The sequence below is a fragment of the Puntigrus tetrazona genome, chromosome 5, assembly GCF_018831695.1.
Source record: "Puntigrus tetrazona isolate hp1 chromosome 5, ASM1883169v1, whole genome shotgun sequence".
Lineage (NCBI taxonomy): Eukaryota > Metazoa > Chordata > Actinopteri > Cypriniformes > Cyprinidae > Puntigrus > Puntigrus tetrazona.
This window is the reverse complement of record NC_056703.1, coordinates 2,972,710-2,987,281: the sequence shown is the minus strand read 5'-3', so window position 1 is coordinate 2,987,281 and position 14,572 is coordinate 2,972,710. Positions and strand designations below refer to the sequence as shown.

Sequence of the window (14,572 nt, the reverse complement as noted above, 5' to 3'; positions counted from 1 at the left end):
TTTAAGGAATAGTTCCAATGAAATGTCTCCTCGAGATGCAGATGAGTTTGTTTCCTCATTAGATTCGGAGAAATAGCACCGATGGATGCTCTGCGTGAATGGGTGCCAATCAGAAAAGCTAATAATAACATCACAATAATCCAAACCACCTTTGGCCAAAATACCAAAACATTATGCATAAAGGCGCTTCCTCCAGTGAGAAAGTCATCCTCTTTCAGCATATTGGTTTACATCTGTTTTAGAATATTCTCCGCTCTTCCGGTCCGTGCAGATTTCGTTTATGGATTCAGACAAGTTCATTTTCAGCAATTATTTTTATTTTTTATTTTTGGGTGAGCTATATACCTTAGGGAGCACTTCAAACATGGAGCCAAGCAAGAAGCCAAAGTACGTTAACAAATACTGACAACTTTGAGTCGTGTTGGAATAAATGAACCATGAAACATAAACATAATCATGACATTGTATCTATTTATTTATTTTTGCAAGCATTTAAGATGAAAGGAGGAGATACTGCATGTGCTTGCCAAAACATCATGGTGTGAAATTAATTATTCAAAATTGAGTATATGTTGTATAAAGTACTTGTGCTGTACATGATATCATAACTGCAGTTAATTGAAATAAGCATGAAGTATTACACTCGAGTTCAGATCTCACAAAGCCAGCCAGGTCTCTTCCTCGGTTTTTATCCTGTCACCCTTAAAGTGAATAAAAATAAAGCATACTCCCCAGTATGTGAAACTCTGTCTCTGTGCGTCAATAAAATGTCTAGATGATGCTAGCAGTACCAGTGGAGCACGGCTCTAGCAATGTCAAGGTCATGGGCTCAATTTCCAGGAATGCAAAAGCTGAAATCCGAAATAAAAAAATGAACGCAGTGCATCTGCCGTGATATGTAAAATGTCAAAGACTACGGCTTTGAAACAAATGGTCGTAAATAGCTTGAATGTGATCTTTCTTGAATAAAACGGCGTTCAACAGGTGCCTTGACCAAAACCAGACTGATTTAAAATTCTGAATTAAGTTCCCTTATAGTGGTTCCCGTTCTTAAAACCACACACCTGCCAGCTACCTCTGCGTCTGACGACTGCGACTTCCATAACTTTCAGACTGCTGTTTGCAAAGGAATATGAAGTATACGCATCTAAAGCTGTCTGTCTGGATATCTTTCAAGTCCTAGACACCAGCGGGCGTGCATTTCAGGAAATAATGCATGCAGACATGGTATGCGAGTTAATGGCAAATGCACAGAATGCTATTTTTATAGGCTTAATTTCGGATTGCATTTACACGTTTTGACTTATCATAGCATAAAACACTGGTTTCTGCCATGGCCATTCACTCAAGTTATTCACTAGTAATGTCTATCAGAATGTTTTAGATTTTAAAAGGGGCACGTGAATGACTTATTTTAGGTATGAGCTCATATTTGATGATCCATATACAATAGTTAAACATTGCAGATGTAGGTTATTACATAATCGCAGTTAGGCGATACAGAAATAATTACGATGGTCTTACGAAAGTTTCCCTCTCTTAAAATGTAAACGGTCTTGAGCATGCCCTGGATAGTAATCGTGCATTCATAATATTAATATATTCACGCAGCTCAAACATTACAGCAATTACAACGCAACTACATCATATCATAAATATTCTATTAATGACTCGTGATGGCACCATCGCAACAGATTCTCATTTCCCGAGTGGGTGTTCAATTGAAAACATCCGTGGCGCGGGTCACCTGTCATCCCCGTCTCGTGCGGCACTGCGGGAAATTTACATAAACCTCTCTCTAGCAGCCAGTGACTCTCGCGGGCATTGTTTACGTAGCAACCCAAAATAAAAACATTTGCTTTGTCGCGAGCGCTTATGCATTTTTCATCGCGCTGCGATTCCTCTTGGAAACAGCGGCGGAACGGCTACGCAGAAGCCCGATGGGAGGTGTGGAGGGGCCGTCTTTGATCTTTAAATACCCTCTAACATTAAAACCACACTCCGTCGCTTTGATTTCCCGCTTTTGAAGGCGCGACTGCAACATTCAGACGCCCCCTAAGCGCGCCACATCGCCTTTTCCCCCTTCGCTTTACCATCTGTCCCTTTCTTCCATTTCACGCAGAAGCAACGGACGTTCGCCCTTCAGATGCGTGCAGCCGTATCCCCGCCTCTCTCTTTCTCTCCTCCCGCTGCAGTCCCTTTCTTATCCCATCTCCGATTCGGCGTCGCACTTTGCAGACGCTCCCTAGCGCCGACTGTTTCCCCCCCTCCCCCACGCGCAAAGCTCCTGTTTCGCTCAAAGATGGCGTCAGCTCTGGAGCCACTGCTCTCTGGCTGCATTTTTGGGCTTGTTGTTGTCTGTGTTTCGAACGCGTTCCGGCACGTTCTCCTCGTCCACTCGACCCAAAACCCCGGTGAGTAGCGCGCGATTGCGCGCAGCGATCAAAAGGTTTCGGTTAGCGAGTCCGAACGGACTCGTGGTTCTGTCTTTCAGGGAAGAAGCGGGAGAAGGTAGAGGGAAAGGGGGGGAACGTTACGCGGAGATGAAGGGGGAGGGTGGGGAGAAGCTAACGTTAACCGAGGCCTAACTACTTCCCTCACGGGCCTCGTCTCCTCCGCCGCCGCCGCGGACTTGCTTCACGGCAAGCGGGGAAGGAAGTGGAGGAGAAAAATGGTGGAGGAGCGATCTAGCGCGAGGATTTTTTTTAATCTGGCGCGTCTTCGAGGCACAGATTGAGGCAGAGCGAGGGAAGGAAGGAATCTTGGCGATCTTTTTTTAACGGCTGAGGCGCGCGCTAACCGCGGTATCCACTGGCATTGTGTGCTCGGTTAGGCCGCGAGCTTCCTCGGCGGAAAACGAGGACGGAGAGGGCTCGAAAAAGCCGTTTCCCGATCGCCGTGGCGTGAAATCTCGGGCGCTGAAGGGAACGGCTGGAAGGGAACGGTTTTTCTCGGCTGCACGTTGCTTGTGTTTTGGAAGCTAACAACATCCGCCTAGTGCGCTGGCTTCGCTGCTTAAAAGTTCACATCTTTAGGAATGGAAAAACGCGCTTAAATAATCGACGCTGTAGTACAAGTTCACGCGTTTAGCCGCTATCAAGCTGCCTGTCTAATACTGTTTACGTTTTTTTTTTTTTTTTCTTCAACGTCCGAGCCTCGTTGCTGTGTTGTTTACTATTAGCCATATGTGTTGACATTTAGTGCTTTCCTTTCTGCTGTTTGACATGTGATTAGCACCTCATTTACAGGTGGCCACTTGTTAAAAACGGCTAAACCTTAGTTTGAAGTTATAGCAAAACATTTTGTTGTAACATTTTAGGTTGTTGTGTGCATGAAATGACAGCTGATTCTGTTTTATCCCATTCATAAAACTTTGTTAACTTTGTCGGGCAATTTTGCATTGTTGTGGTGTTCTTGTTACAGTGTAATTACACATGCACTGACTAATATTAAATAACGTGGTGTTGGGGTTATGTTTGGTTTCACGTTTGCTAGTGTGGTAACATCAAATGATGCACAATCTACTTTGAGAGTAAAATAAAATGGTTTTTTGTTTTGTATTCGAATGCAGAACTTAAAATGTGCATGTGCTGTTTTTTTTTATAAATTTTAACTACTTGAATGCATCTTAAAATGTGCATGTGCTGTTTTTATACATTTTAACCATTTGAATGCAACTTAAAATGTGCATGTGCTGTTTTTTTATAAATTTTAACTACTTGAATGCAACTTAATGTGCATAAGTTGATGCATGTGTTGTGACCATGCACTGTCTTATACTGTATGCTGTAAATTATTTCTGAAAATATATCTACTCCTACAGTTGACCCACCTTTAAACCTAACAATCCCATGTAACCCGTACATAACCATGTCCCACATTAATAACAAGTGTTTTGCAGTACAATAAGTACACTGTACGTAATTATTAAGCACATAGTAGCAAAAGTTCACTGTCGTTGTGCAGTAGATGCACATAGATTAGTTGCCCTTCTTTAGCAGGCCTGTGTGTTTCTATAGTGCATTTTTACGAGCCAGATGATTAATATAGATGCTTGTTCAATAGCGTTGTGTTTTTTTATTTTATTTTCCAGCGTCTGATCCTTTCATGTTTTTCGAATGCAGGTTGCAGGAGCTTCTGAAGGACACCACTCCGTCGGATGATGGTCAGCCTGCGTTGCTTTCTGGAGTGAGGGATCTGTTCTGGACTGCTTGTTCCGACAGGTTCAAGCCGGACAGTGTTTTCACGCTTGCGTTTCCTTAACAGAAAGTCTACAGAAGCGCCGCTACAATTCTTTACAAAGATGCTCCATCTAAACGGATAACACCGAGCGCCAGAATCCAGGATTCTACCGGACTGACTGCTTTTGAGACGGGGCGGATAAGAGCGACACCCGAGGCTTTCGCGGCTCTACTTTCTCTTGGAGTAGTCGCCGTCTGTCGCACACCTCACCTCTTTGCTTTGGCGTGGCAGCCCTTCAGACGGGAGGGTCATTGGGTTAGAGGGATCTGTTCTAGGTTGGGGGGGGGGATTTAGGGAGCCTATGCTATGGTGATCGGCTCCTCTCTAACAGCTCCTGCTCAGGCACAGAGATACTTACTACACCTCCCCGGGACAAAGGATAGCCTCCTGGACGAAGAGAGGAGGAGGAGGACAACGACGAGGCAGCACCAGGGCTGAGGCCACTGGGTGCTTCCCTACGGTTTGTGAGAGCGTGTTGGGCCTTGGCCCAGCGGTATTACAGCAGCCATGGTGAAGCTGGCCAACCCGTTGTACACCACCTGGATCTTGGAGGCCATCAAGAAGGTAAAGAAGCAAAAGCAGCGGCCGTCCGAAGAGCGCATCTGCAATGCCGTGTCAATGTCGCGATGGGCTTGACCGCAAGAAGATCCGTCCTGGAGCACCTTGAGCTCAGCGTGAAAGATGGCTCCGTACTCAAGGTGTCCAATAAGGGGCTCAACTCTTACAAGGACCCCGAGAACCCTGGACGCTTGGGGTTCACAAAACCTCGGCCGGGAGGCAGTTCCAGCACCTCCGGCTCTAGCAAAAAGCCTGGTCTGGACTGGAACAAGCTCATCAAGCGCTCTCTAGAGGGGCTTCACGAACCCGGCGGCTCGTCCCTGAAGAGCATCGAACGCTTTCTGAAGTGCCAGGCGGATGTCGCGGGGTATCTGTCCGGCAGCGGCTCCATGGGGCCGGGCATTTTCCACCAGCAGCTCAGACTGTCTCTGAAGCGGGCCGTTTCTCACGGACGGGTGATGAAGCAAGGGCCGCTCTTCCGGTTGGTAAGCAGGAGTTCTCATGACGGGACGGGCTGCGTGTCGCTGGATTCTCTGCCTCCGGTGCGGCTGCTGCCTCATGAACAAGATCGGGTGAGTCGATCAAACGGTTTCCATTGTTTGGTGGAAGTTTTGTGCCAAGCGCGCTTTCAGTTTCCTTGTCTGATGACCGGTATTTACATATTTCACTTCTGTTTCGAATAGCGGCCCTCAGCCGTGACATGATTTGAGTAGGCAAACGGCTTTCTGAGACTCGCTACAACCTCCAGAAATTATTGAAAGCAGGTCAAAGTGCGTATTAAATTTCTAAAGTTTACTTTTAGGCCTCAACAGGTTCAGATGGCTTCTGCACACACATTGTGACGGAAGAAACACACTGGTAACAAGTGGAGGCGAACGGGTGAAATTATTGTGCCTTTTGAATGTCAGAACGCAATGCATATCATTTTTGTAGAACGCTGTCATCAAATACGCTATCGCATTGTATTAGTCCTAAAGTTACAACATGAAATACTATAGAAACCGATTACGATGAACATTTTATATTACACGTACCCATTTTCTCACAATTCTAACTTAAAGTTCAAACTAGCAGATCCGAACTTGCGTAACTCAACAAGAGCGAGTCAATTCTGAGGAGAAAAAAGGAAAAAGTGTGGGATATAAACTCATGATTCCGAGCCGAGGGGGAAACACAGAACTACGAGATCAGAATTTTGTGGTTTGTGAGAATAAAGTCCGAATTGAAGCTCGAATTTACATTTTCTTATTCTTGTATTCCATGGCTTCTATAGACTTCTGCCAGAAAACAAAAGCTCACTGCTGTTATATAGATGTGCTGTAGTTGTAGGGCTGGGAGATACGGCCAAAACAACATTTCTTGGTATTTATTTAGTTGAAATCAGATTATAAGACACGCATCTGCATCCTTTCTACATTTTATGCCTATTTGGATAAAGAAATGTATTTAAACGTCACCCTAATGTTGTCCAATAAAGGTAATATTCAAGCCAGTGAAAACCGATATAGAAAAGCTTTCCATAATGCGCAGAAACCTTTGCTAAAATTCTAAAATTGTAACATTACTATTATCTCAAAACAAAAGTAATGCTTTTTAAAGTTCAGCTCACTAAATTTCTCATAGGAGCGCAGATTAATTGCATTGATTTTGATTAGTGCTGTCTGCCATCATAAAATACACTGAGTTTTGTTTTGTGCGCGTTCACGCCGCCGCTCTTGTTCCTGAAGTCTGTGAAGTTTAGCAGAGAATCGCCCGTGCACTTCTAACAGCAAAATAGAAATACCTCCGTTTCGTTCTAACCATTTACAGATAGAGAATATACCTGTGAAATGTAAGGAAAAGCATAAATGCATTGAACGGCTGTCAGAGCAACCTGCGAGTATTTTTAAAGCCCTTAATATAAATCAAGTCTCATGCTCCTCCTGCTATTATTCAAATGTGCTCCGATCGAGGTATTGTGTACGGATGTAAAGCGCATTGCCTCCCGCTGTGTCGCTTTAACTTGATATACCGCCCAGCCCTTGTTAAAGTGAGGTGGTGTAGAAGAAAAAACATGGCAGAGGTGGTCAAGAGTGAGAGGAGATCACGTGAGTTTTGCTCCTGCCGAGGCTGCCAGCTGCAAGATGTGCTGGTGAAGAGAGACGGAGAAAGAACGAGAGGGCGTGTGTTTGGAAATGTAAGGAAAAAGCGAACTAGAAGTGTGCATGGTGGAAGAAAAGAACCAGACCGGTATACTCCATACCATCCTGCACGAGAGACGGAGCGAGTGAAGAGAGAGAGAGAGAGATAGAGGCTGAACTGCAGACACGGAGGCGGCAAGAGCAGCACAATACACACCCACTTTTTTTGTAACCTGATAAATAGCAGCTCTGCCTTACGCTCCCCAGAGGCTAAACACACGCGCGTTCACACCCACCCACCCCTCCTATCACATCTGATATGGGTCACATCCATGATGTGCACTGCAGGGTGTTGGCTGTCAGAATGATGCCATGCTAAATTTGAGCTTGGTTCGCGGCTGTTCGTGTCTGTGTTTTGATTCGGGAGCTTGACGTTGAAGTCGTTACGTGCGAGCGAGGCTCTCCGAGTGTGTTGTGTCTGGCTCGGCAATCAAGACTTCCACACAAGTGGCCCAAGTCACATGACAACTCCAGGCGTCTGCCGAACAAGAAAAGGCATATGATTTGCCAATGGCTTGTTTCTAGATTAGATCGCTATGGCGATGATGAGGGTCTTTTTCTAGGATGCGCGGGATTTCACATTCATTGTAGATCAAGCGTTGGGCCTAGACGTTAATGCGTTTTTTATATTTAGATCGTTATGCATCTTTAACGCACTCAAATGTGCTCAATTTAAAGTTTGATTGTCTTCCTCCTGCTGGTTTATCTTTCTCCGAAGGTCTATGTTTTCTTCCCGACTGTGCCGCTTTTGTCATCTCTGTGAGTATTATTAGCAACCGTGTCATAGCCTTTGCCGTACATGTCATAAATTGGCATTTCTAGGCCATTCACTCTTTGTAAATGCTTGTTGTTAAAACTTTTCAATGTTATTACTAAATGTTCCTCTTCGTGAGTCCGGTCTCTACAAAATGTTTTGTCCAGTAGTGAAGCATGACAGGAAAAGGCATTGAAATTCGTTGGTCAAGAAGATTGGGGTTTATTAAAAGAATGGAACAATAGTCACATCACTATGTAGTCATTTATATTTTAAATTTGAATGCAAAGCACGCCGTGAAGCTGCGTGTTTAAGATCGACCATGGGTGATAAGTGACAGTCCCAGAAAATATATGTAATTGCAGTGTAAATTGATTTCTTGTTCAGACCAGATTTTTTTTTTTTTTTTATTGTATAGCAGTTCTGCTTTTGCCAGGTTCAAAAAACTCATTTAGTGCAAACAAAACACTTCGACGTGCACAAAGTCATACTTTTACTACAGCAGTTTTTCATTCAAGGCGTTGGATTCTTCGTGGCGCAGCTTTGATTCTTCCGCTTGAATTTAGAAGAATGCACTCGGATCTTTCACTAGCAGGTGTGTGTTTGTCTAATATATATAGGAGGCTGGCAGCGATGCTGCTTGACTGTTTATAGCCGTATATTGCTGACTCGACCCATGCGGCCTGTGTACGATCATTGAGGTTCTGCTTCAGTGCAGTGAGGAAGGAGCAAAACAAATGGTCGAGCACCGGCTGTGACCCCGATATGGAGGAGAGAGATTTGTGTAGTCAACACACGAATGACACACTCCTCCATTTAAACATGATCGCAGTCTCGCTCACACGTTCTTCTTCTAATAGAGGGTCATTGCCAGGGCATTTGTGGGGGCGAGGGGGCTGGAGTCAAACAAGGGGCATGGAGGTATAGATGGGAAATCGCATGGCTTTGGGGAGTTATTACGAGAGCTTGTGTATATAGGACATTAAGTGGGCTGGTCCTGATGAGAGGTTTTGTGTAAAAGTCAGCATTAAGAGGGATGGAGCCTCGTGTTGCCCTTTCACAGCTGAAGCTCCAGGGTTGAAGAAAGTTCCTCGGGCGGTCATTCTGGGGACGTGAAAATTCAGATGATGCTCGGGATGTGAACTCTCCGTCTGATGACGTTCAGTTCATAGTCGGCGGCATAATGTGAGCGTGGACCACTCTAATGGTGATGAGGGGTAAAACCTGGACATTTTTCTTCCTCGTTATCTCTAGCGAGTGGTTTATCCACTATTCTAGTCAGAGACGTTGCCAGAATATAATGTAATAAGCAGTCTGCACTCATTGTGAGTTTGACATTTCCAGGTTTTCAATGTATGTGCGTTTCACTCATTTTTGTAGAATTTTAAATAAGTGTACTGTGCTCTTATTGGATCCGAATCCATAAACATAAACAAAACATGGCAGGTTGATGTATAGAACTTGGATTTCTGGTGAGTTCAGAATACTGTTGCATCCACCATGTTTTAAAACATATCACCCACATATCTATCTATCTAATAGTAATTGATGACTGTTCTCAAATAATGCAAAGTAGTTTTACCGTTACTGCATTCTGTTGTGGTTATTTGCAGTATAGCAGAAAATAGCTTACTCTGAACTCTCCCTCCAATCCTCTGGACCGTATTGTTGAAATGACCTGCACCCCTCAAACCCATCAGTACATATAAATGTGTACTTTGTCCACCTTATCCTTGTTTCAAAGTGAAGCTGTAGAGAATACAGGAGACATGCATACAAAACAGCAGCGGCATCGATTATGTGTCAGTGTTAAAGTAGGTAGGTAAGGTAATCAGTGTTGGCCCTTTGTCCTGACTGCTCTGGTGTGGCACGAGTTGACCAGAAACGCTGCTAGAATGTAAAGAGGCTCACAGGACTTAAATGATGACCATTAGCAAGACCATTATACTTCTGTATAGGTCTAAGATCACGGAGGCGTTTACACTGTAACTAAACCAGGCTTTGATAGCCTCGCTTCTGGCGATCTTAGTTCAATTCCATGGATATGAAAGCTGTTTTTTTGTGGCTAATGATGATGTTTGGCAAATTATGTAATGTCTGATAAATATAAGGTGACGTAATGACTGCAAATGAGATGCACATTATTTACTCGGTTTATATGGATTGTTAATCAGCCAAAATGCAAGGAGACATTGCTTTCTCAATCGTTTGAAATACAGCTCTGTTGTGTATTAAAACATCTGCTCATCTGTGTTTTGTCTTGATGGTGTTTTTGTTGTATTTGTAATATGGATAGTGGATAATATGGTGTTTCACACGCTTACTATTTTGCACCTTGGTTTACGCACCACTTTACGCTGACCCTTGTTTGACCTTAGGAATGGTATGGTCATCTTGTCCTATGATGGATTTGAGCTCTCCAAGGTTGAATGTGATTTAGCACACGCATGTTCTCTGCTTCATTACTCCCAGCGTTTGCAGCTGCATGTTGTTTGTGTCTCTAGCATGACCTCCAAATTTCAGTCCCTGTCTTTAGTTTGTCTCTAGAACGGCGGATCTTGGCTTGTTTGCCCCTTCTGTTTATGAAGCCTTCTTAAGACTTGATAAACCATCCGTGGCCTTCATTTCTCATTGCTTTAAGTCAGCAGTGGGGTTTTTTTTGTCGGTTGCACCTGATCTGAAAGGTGTTTTTGTTGTTTGTATTGACATGAAGGAATTCTAGAAATGAATGAAATGCATAATTTGTCAAGAATCTATCTGCCTGTCATACTGTTGTTGTTTTTTGTTGCATAAATAGCTAAAATGCGATTTTAGCTTTAAGAAAAATCAATTACAAAACAGTTAACCTCCTAAGACCCGCGTCCTCATATGTGGGCATTATATTTTGGTGAATTTCTCTGAGACTGGCACAGTTTTAATCAGGATGTCCTGTAAAGAGCACGTTCAGGGCTGATACCTGATGATTGGACGTTCATTATGATCACTCCCTCTCCTTGGTCTTTAACTTAGTGACACTCTTATGGACATACGATAATATTTTGCAATTGTATTTAATTATACAATTATATATTTTGCACAATCTGTCAATGTTTTTTTTTTAATGCGTGCCATTAATCATCATCTCAGGAAAATGTCTTGGGCATTTTAAACCAAAATATAACTTTATTACTTGATTGATTTCATACATGTTCTCATATCAGGACTAAAAGCATGTTTATTATATTAAATATTTAAACATCCCTATTGTAGGTGGGGGGAGAGTAAATAGCAGCTACACTTCTATAATAATATTAAAGTGCTCTATTTTCACACACTAATTTTTTACTTAATATACTAAAAATGACTCTTTAGTACTTCTTAAGATAAACTTAATATCATCAAAGTGTGCTATTTTGCTATAAACTAAAATGCGCTTTTAACATACTATCAAACCATATTTCATACAATAGTGCGCTCAGTTGTAATCGTTAAAGTAAGCTTTTTAGTAATAAGTAAAAAGCAAACTTTTTTATTTTTGGGGATGGTCTGAAAACTTGTGACTCAAAATTCATAGTATGATCCAAACGTGAATTTTGTGATCCGTTGCACTACTAGTTTGAGTCCATGTGATCCGTGCGTGTATTAATAAACAGATTTTTAAAAGATTATTTACTAATCGTTTTACTAGCAGTATCTCTCTGTCGGTCTTTCTTGGACTAATGCTTCTACACTGCTGATATGTTTTCCTTAGTGCATGCCTATAATTGACTGTTGGGTACAATTCAATTGGTCTTTTCGCATATTCAAACACAGAATTGGTGCTTTTTATTTAAAATTTTTTTCAGCAGAATAATTTTGATTCCTGAACATTCAGTGCATCCCTACTAAAGGTGTTTTTAAAGGGTCAGTTTACTCAAAAATAAATAATTTACATACCTTCATATCGCTCCAAAACCTGTAGGACTTTCTTCTGTTGATGATATAAGCAAAGCATCTTGGTTCCCATTAGGGGTGGGAAATATAGGAAAAAATATGATTTATTTATTTGTCAAAGTCACGATTCATTGTGATGATGGTTTTACTATTTTGTAAGTTATCTGACAAGAACAGCCAAATGAATTCTCTCTTTTTTTTTAAAACAAAGCCTTGCAAGGTAGTAGAATATTAAATTTAGAAGAATTGGCCAGAAAAAAGTCATTATTTTATCTTTTGGTAATAAAAAATGAGAAAAACACGCATTACAAACATACCTAGCCTATTATACAAATAAACCAATGGGTGGATTTTTGTGCCAAAATACATTGTTGTTCAAACAACATTAAAATTAGGGGACTGATGATTTTGCATGCACAAAATGTACTAATTTTTAAGTAGGTGCAGTGTCAAGTCGGTGTAACATTAGATGGGATGTATTTTTATGTACAGTACATTGACCGTAGCATGATACTGCAGCGTTTCTTCAAAGCAGATTGGTTTTTTTAACCATCCGTGATCCAAAATCCTGATAGACAACACCCTAGTTCCCATTGACTTGCATTGTTTTTGTTGTACTGTGAAAGTCAAACTGATTTCAAACACTCTTCAGAATATCATCCGTGAAAAGTCCTTTTAGTTTAAAAGTAATTTGCAATAGAAATGATGTGCAGTACAGTGCACTTTTTCTTTCGAAGTTTACCTTTCGAATGCACCACGCATGGAGTAAAAACCGCATTTTCCATTCAAACGATCTGTTGTTTTGGTCGTCTGCAGAAGCAGTGGGGCTCTGTCATTTGACAGGACTGTTGCATCTGCATGTCTGCCGTCTCTTGTTGTTTCCTGTGTGTTGTAGTGTGTGCCGCTGTCTCCCTCTGTGTGTTGTTGGGAGAGGTTTCTGGGTGACGGGTAGGGGATACACAGTCAGGTAAATGCAGAAATGAGTTCCACATGTTAATGAGAACCTTGACGGAGCCAGAGACAAGGACAGTAGGTTGTGTTCTCCCTCCCCCTGCTGTTCCTGATCTGTCCCCGTCTACTCATTCAGGTTTCCCGTGTCTGCCCACGCACAACATGCACTCAGATTTGCGTGCATTAAGAGGAAATTGAGGGCTGCGTTAGAATGGGAGAAACTGGCAGATTCATGCGTGTTTGTGTGTGTGTGAGAGAGAGAGGGGGCGGCTTTTGTCCTGTCAGATGTGCTTCTGTAAAGAATAATTTTTCTCTCCTACATGAAATATTTTTAGATTTCTTGCGGTGGTCTGCTGCTTTGCAGCTGTGCTTTAATTCACTGCCTTGTGAGTGTCTTGTTGTGCTGGTCTTTATAAAGAAATGAAAGAGTCGTTGTATGAACGCAAGGTGTGTCCACAAAAACTGCCTCAGTTTCTCCACTTGTAGAGACTTGTTCTGAACAAAAACAATTATCAAGTGGTATCGAGGCCAATGCAGGTTACAGAGCTAGCCTCTGCTGGGCTGGGTGTGTGCGCAAACATCTAAAGAATAAATACAGTACTGTTGGAAAGTTGGTGTCAGTAAGATTTTATTTATTTTTTTATTTTTAGTAATATATTTATTTAGCCATCATGCATTAATTTAAATTTTTTTATATTTATTATTATTATTATTATTATTATTATTATTATTATTATTTTACAACTTTTTTTATTCAAAGTATACTGAAAAGTTAAGTACAACAGTTTTCAACAATGACAAATTAAAATCACTTCTGTAGGATCATGTGACGCTGAAGCCTGAAAATTCAGCTTTGTGACAGTGAAGCAATCATAGGAGAAAAAAAAAACTGCTTAATTATAATTTTAATGTTGTTATATTTTGCAATGCTACTCTACTGAAAAAAAAATGCATCCTTGATAGACATAAGAGAGCTTCTTTCATAAAATACTGAACCTAAACTTTTTTAACCTGTATTATTGTGTGTGTGTGTATTATTTGGGGTGTGTGTCTACTAATTCACATTCCAGTTCCAATTTGTACCATAATGTTAAATATAATCGTATTATTTATGTTTGCACTCACACTGTCTAGTGAACTTGGAGTTTTGAGTGCACTTTGGGCGGTCTACATTAAACCCTTTAAAGCGCTGAGACATGAAAGGATTGTAGAAAAGTCTTGAGTTTTGTGCAGTGCAGAGCGCCACTGAACATCGAACAAACTCTCGATATGACATGCACTTTGATGGCTTTTGTTTTGTCAAGATAAAAACAGATGTGCTTGTTCAGGCGTGTCTTTACAACAACAACAACTGCATCTCTTGTCGAATGTCATCCCAGTTGTGGTGGTTGCCCAACGACTGATAGATTAGCAAAATTACTGACCTCAACATAGCTATGTTTGGCTAGAAGTCAGTGTTAACCTATACCCTGGTGTGTTCAATTTGTTTGTCCAGTTAGTTTACTGGAAACAGTTTATCTCTTAATATATAATTTTTCCGCTCTAATGATGTTGAATCAAAGCAGATTAGACTTTTGTGAACTTTTTTGTGACATTTGTTTTCCTGGCTAAATCAGCTCTTGTAGATTGTTCATAATTTGTAGATCTGGCTCATTCTCTCTCTGTCGGCAGATTTTGTTTGTAAGGATAAGATGCTAAAGGTAGTAAGACTTCTAGATTCTGTAGTGTCTCTGATTTGTGAAGTTTTAGTTTGGTCACAACATGAATAGAGGAGATGTTAAATGGTTGGAGATTTACAACAGTATTCTGTTTAGCCTAGTTCTGATTATCTGGATATGTTTGGCTGGGAGAAGTGTGTGTGTGTGTGTGTGTGTGTGTGTGTAGTTTTCTTTCTCGGGTCCCACCCTTGAGTATGTGTGTGTGTGTGTGTGTGTGTGTGTGTGTGTGTGTGTGTGTGTGTGTGTGTGGACCTGAG

General features: G+C 41.7%; 1 pseudogene; it reads left to right on the top strand.

Moving 5' to 3' along the window:
• Positions 1-4,868: 4,868 nt before the first annotated feature.
• The window catches only part of LOC122346130, a 31,768-nt pseudogene continuing 22,064 nt past the window's right edge, over positions 4,869-14,572 (top strand).